Source organism: Spinacia oleracea, chromosome 3, assembly GCF_020520425.1.
Source record: "Spinacia oleracea cultivar Varoflay chromosome 3, BTI_SOV_V1, whole genome shotgun sequence".
NCBI lineage: Eukaryota > Viridiplantae > Streptophyta > Magnoliopsida > Caryophyllales > Amaranthaceae > Spinacia > Spinacia oleracea.
In genome coordinates, this window is record NC_079489.1 from 103290687 (window position 1) to 103296426 (window position 5740).

The 5740-nt window shown below is 34.9% G+C and overlaps 1 long non-coding RNA gene across 1 annotated transcript; it reads right to left on the bottom strand.

Annotated features, from left to right (window-relative positions):
* Window positions 1-1054: 1054 nt before the first annotated feature.
* LOC110785362 (uncharacterized) lies at window positions 1055-5540 on the bottom strand. Its single transcript, XR_008930811.1, has 6 exons — window positions 5279-5540; window positions 5045-5109; window positions 4343-4403; window positions 3230-3464; window positions 3090-3129; window positions 1055-1233 (listed from the first exon to the last, which is right to left on the bottom strand). It is a non-coding gene; the product is annotated as an uncharacterized lncRNA (long non-coding RNA).
* Window positions 5541-5740: the final 200 nt, after the last annotated feature.

Here is a 5740-nt window from a genome sequence, read left to right on the forward strand (position 1 = left end):
TTAGCTCCCACTGAAACCAAGATCCGTCGGTTCCGAATATTCATAGATGGAGTATTTAATGCCATTAAATACTTGATCCGTTTACGTACTATTTGTGTGACCCTACGGGTTCAGTCAAGAGTAAGCTGTGGATTAATATCATTAATTCCACTTGAACTGAAGCGGCCTCTAGCTAGGCATTCAGCTCACTTGATCTCACTGAATTATTAACTTGTTAATTAATACTGAACCGCATTTATTAGACTTAACATAGAATGCATACTTGGACCAAGGGCATTATTTCCTTCACCATCATCATCATCCGGGTCTACTCCGTTTTCATCCTGGTCAATAATCAATTTCCTTTTCACAGAATTCCCGAATGGAGTTAAGAACGGAGAATGTACTCGATTACCCTTTAGGCTGTTATCGTTGATAGAGAATGGGGAATTCGGAAAACATCCTCGATTACCCTTTAGGTTGTCGTCGTTGATAAAGAATGGGGGACTCGGAGAACATCCTCGATTACCATCCCCTGTTTTCATCGACTTAATTATGAGGTCCTTCACTTCTTTCAATGTATACTCCAAGTTTTCAACCGTCCAATTGAGTTAATTCACGTGGTTTTCTATAACACTCATTCCCTATTCAAGCAACCATGAGCCCACACTTGATATATTTTGTGCTGCCAATTTGGAAAATGAGCCCGCACTTGACATATTTTGTGCTGTCAATTTTAGAATATGAGCCCGCACTTGATATATTTTGTGCTGCCAATTTTGAAAATGAGCCCGCACTTGACATATTTGGTGCTGCCAATATTGAAAATGAGCCCGCACTTGACATATATGGTGCTGCCAAATTTGAAAATGAGCCCGCACTTGACATAGAAATGGGCAGCACAAGCATAATAATGAGCCGCACTTGGCCTATAAATGAGCCGCACTTGATCTAGATTTGTTGTATAACCGATTTCCCTACTACATATTACAATTGGACCACGCCACTAATTAACCTACATACGTCATATAAAAAGTATCCAATTATATAGATAATTAAATTAAATAGTATATAATTGTAAATATAAAAGTCGATTACATTAAAATCATGTGAAAAACTAGCTAGAATACATAATTTAAGATTCATTACAAGAAAATATCAAAGACAATCACTGGTAATGAAATTTGCCAACATTTCTTGAACTTCATCTATCTCCTCAAAGGTGAAAGGCCGCTCCCTCGGATTATTGAATACCTTAAAAAGATCGACCATCAAAAAATATATATACACTTTAGTTATATTATAAATATTGAATCGTACAATAAATTAAGACTTAATTTGTTCATAACAAATAAATAATGAACCATATAATAATAAAATTGGTTGATTTCGGTCCCAACTTTCATCTAATGAACTTAAATAAATATTTTAAAGTCCTTCCATGTTTAATAAACTTAGTTTATGTTTCAAATACTCATTCTCACCCATTTTGGTGAGGTTATGCACATTTAAGCCTCGTTATTTCATTATCGGTCACATTTTGACTAAAATGGCTAATTTCGGTCCCAACTTTCAACTAATGAACTCAAATGAGTATTTTAAAGTCTTTTCATGTTTAATACACTTAGTTTTTTGTTTCAAAGACTCATTCTCACCCATTTTGGTAAAGTTATGCACATTTAAGCCTCGTTAGTTCATTATCGGTCACATTTTGACTAAAATGGCTAATTTCGGTCCCAACTTTCAACTAATAAACTTAAATAAGTATTTTAAAGTCTTTACATGTTTGATACACTTAGTTTTATATTTCAAATACTAATTCTCACCCATTTTGGTAAAGTTATGCACATTTAAGACTCATTTGATCATTATCGGCCACATTTTGACTAAATCGCTAATTTCGGTCCCAACTTTCAACTAATGAACTTATATGAGTATTTTAAAGTTATTCCATGTTTTATACACTTATTTTTATGTTTCAAAGACTCATTCTCACCCATTTTGGTGAAGTTATGCCCATTTAAGCCTCGTTAGTTCATTATCGGTCACATTTTGACTAAAATGGCTAATTTCGGTCCCAACTTTCATCTAATGAACTCAAATGAGTATTTTAAAGTATTTCCATGTTTAATACACTTAGTTTTATGTTTAAAATACTCACTCTCACCCATTTGGTGAAATTATGCACATTTAAGCATCGTTAGTTCATTATCGGTCACGTTTTGACTAAAATGGCTAATTCCGGTCCTAACTTTCAACTAATGAACTTAAATGAGTATTATAAAGTCCTTCCATGTTTAATAAACTTATTTATGTTTCAAAGACTCATTCTCACCCATTTTGGTAAAGTTATGCACATTTAAGCCTCCTTAGTTCATTATCGGTCACATTTTGACTAAAATGGCTAATTTCGGTCCAACTTTCAACTAATAAACTTAAATAAGTATTTTAAAGTCTTTACATGTTTGATACACTTAGTTTTATATTTCAAATAATAATTCTCACCCATTTTGGTAAAGTTATGCACATTTAAGACTCATTTGATCATTATCCGCCACATTTTGACTAAAATGGCTAATTTCGGTCCCAACTTTCAACTAATGAACTTATATGAGTATTTTAAAGTTATTCCATGTTTTATACAATTAGTTTTATGTTTCAAAGACTCATTCTCACCCACTTTGGTGAAGTTATGAACATTTAAGCCTCTTTAGTTCATTATTGGTCACATTTTGACTAAAATGGATAATTTCAGTCCAAACTTTCAACTAATGAACTTAAATGAGTATTTTAAAGTCTTTCCATGTTTAACACACTTAGTTTTATGTTTCAAAGACTCATTCTCACCCATTTTGTAATTTTTTTTCTCGTTTGAACAATTCTATCAAATTAAGAATTTCCACTCTTTAAGATTTTGTAAAGTAGTACTACTTACTCACTCTGATGTTTTCTGTTGATAAGATGTAAGCATTCGAGGAAAGACAATATCATATTCAAAAACAGAAAAAAAAAAAAAAAAAAAAAAAAAGTGAAGACCGAATATAACCAACAAAACAATAAGATAAAGTCATAAAACAATCATTGAAATTAAATAGAAAGACTACGTGTACCTTGAATAGTAGACTTAAGCCACTGAAACTGATATGCACACTGAAGGGAGGAAGAAAGGAGACGTCATTGATGTTAAAATAGGATACTCCGTATTTAATATGAGAAAACATAAAACCCTAACGACTTGAAGTACACTGACCATAAAGAAAGCTCACTGACAGGTTCCTCGTGAACTGAATCGGTAACAGAGTTAAAGCTCCCATTGCTTTCACCGTCTACTACACAGTTCTCCCCGACCCCAAAACTTGCATCAAGGCTTCCAAAGATTAATACATTCTTTACGGAATCATGGACTTGGATATGCTGCGGTATGATGACATGTTGACCATCAGAAAACTTCAACTTCTCAAGCTTTGTGGTTGCATTCTTCACACCTGAGATATTTAGAATGACTTATTCAGAAACTCCTTAAACCAAAACCATTATAGTGTCATCATCACACCATGTCTACCATCAAATCTCGTTTGTGGGCCAAGCAATGTCATTTAAAACATGGGAAAGTGTTTTTTTCTTCTGTCAACAGGGGTTTGGAGAAAAGTAAAGATGAAAACTACCCATTTGCTGATCTTGTTGCAGCATGAACAAATTCACGACTCAGATTATTTATCAAGTGATCAGCAGAAACACAGTTTAAAATCATGGTATGCAAGCATCCAAAACAGGCCAAACATGGCTTTAAAACAAACATTCAACTCTCACGCATTCAGGCAAGCGTAAGAAAAACATGGTACCAAAGTCCTATTCTTAAATACAGAAAAAGTAAAGAGACGAGAAAAGAAACCACAAGACATCATAAAATATTATGTAGAAATGGATGTCTTCAAGCAGTCAAGCCTAACAACTAGCTTCATAAAGGAAATGCATAATCTCGGAAGGCTGGAATCAAGCAGAGCAGCATCAAGTGCAGACTGAGCAGGGGTGCTCACACTATTATGATTTGCCTAGAGGGCAGGGTCAAAAAACAATTCACGGCCCACAGACCAAAGCTTTTCATATGTGAATGGCCATTAAGCTGTGAGAAAGCATGAGATATGTTACAGTTTCTTAGCATCATCCAGAAAACATAACTGCATTGAAACACTGACTTAATAATTGTTATAAAAAGCATGCAACAGATGACTTCATCTCCATCTAAATACAAACTTAAAAGTCACAGTTATAAATTGTAACAGTTGGATGTGCTCAAGCGGAAACAGAGAAATAACAGCAACACAGCAACATAATTAGAAGATAAAACAACAGAGCTACTTACCAAGAATAGCAGATTTGGAAGAAAATGTGACACTGCTGGACAAATCCCTCAATCTTCATATCTGTTTCAGTGTCAGAAGCAACTTCCTTATTTGCAGGCTTCACAGTACCTGTAATCCAGTCATTGAATTTACAGTACTTCTTTGCCTCGAATACTCAAATCAAAATAAACAACGTTGACAACAGTATTACCATTATCATATCTATGAGACAGTCTTAGTAAACACTGAAAATGATTTCAGGTAAACAGGACTACATGAGTATTAAAAAGAGAACTATCATATCTTTACCTCTCTTCATCTAGTATACAAACAAGGGGTGCTTCAAATTACTATGGAACTAAGAATCACAATCATTGAATGTCAAAAAGGAAGGCAAGGTGAGAGCATCAGCATCTTAAGCACATTGTAAACAAAAAAAACTTTGACCTTATGCATCAAGCCCAAACATTCAGCAGGGTCTGTACCGTATGGATGTACATAAACGTGAAACCAGAGGATGAATCTGCAAATATAGTTTTCTGTTCTCTATGGCATGAACTAAATAATTAACAAAATAAACTTGAAAATTATCAACCAAGAAATACACAAATTAAATAATTAAGAACTACAAATAATTACTTAAATAGTATGGAACAAGAAGAAAAATTGAATGATTTCAATTAAAATATGCACCCAGAGAGAAAGAAGGTACCAACACTTACTAGAATTTTGATGTCATGGTCGCAATCGCCCAAGGAGAAAGAAGGTAACAACGAAGAAGCCCCAACTTCATATGAAAATCCAAACATTATAGTTAGTTTTCGCGAATTTGAGATTGAAACCCTAATTTTAATAAGAAACTCAGGTTAGAAAAGGGATTCGCAAATTAATTTCGACAGAAATATGTAACGAATCGCCAAAATAAAAAACGAAAATAAAAAAATCGAAGAACGAACCTGAATTAATTCGATCTGGAAGAAGCTAGAATTAAAACTAGGACGCAAAGAACCAGAGAGGGGAATGAGCAGCGGCGGTGGGGGAACAGCAGCGACGACGCGACGGTGGGGGAACAATAGCGGCGACACCGCGGTGGGGAACAGCAGCGACGACTCGTTCGGTGTGTTGTGAGTGTTAAATTTTGCGCCCAGAGAATCAGAGAAGGGAAGGAGTAGAGAAACTAAGGAAAGAAGCAATAAGCGGGAAAATGCGAAAATGTAGGAATATTTTGTGCGGCTCTTTCGTAGAATAGCCCGCACTTGAACTCAAGTGCTGCCAATTTTCTAAAATGAGCCCGCACTTGTGAAAATATATTTTTTCTTTTTTTTTGTGCTCTCAAGTGCTGCCAATTTATCAAATGAGCCGCACTTGAAGGGAAGCACATGACAATTTTTCCTCTAGTGGCAGGCCGATTTTCCGGC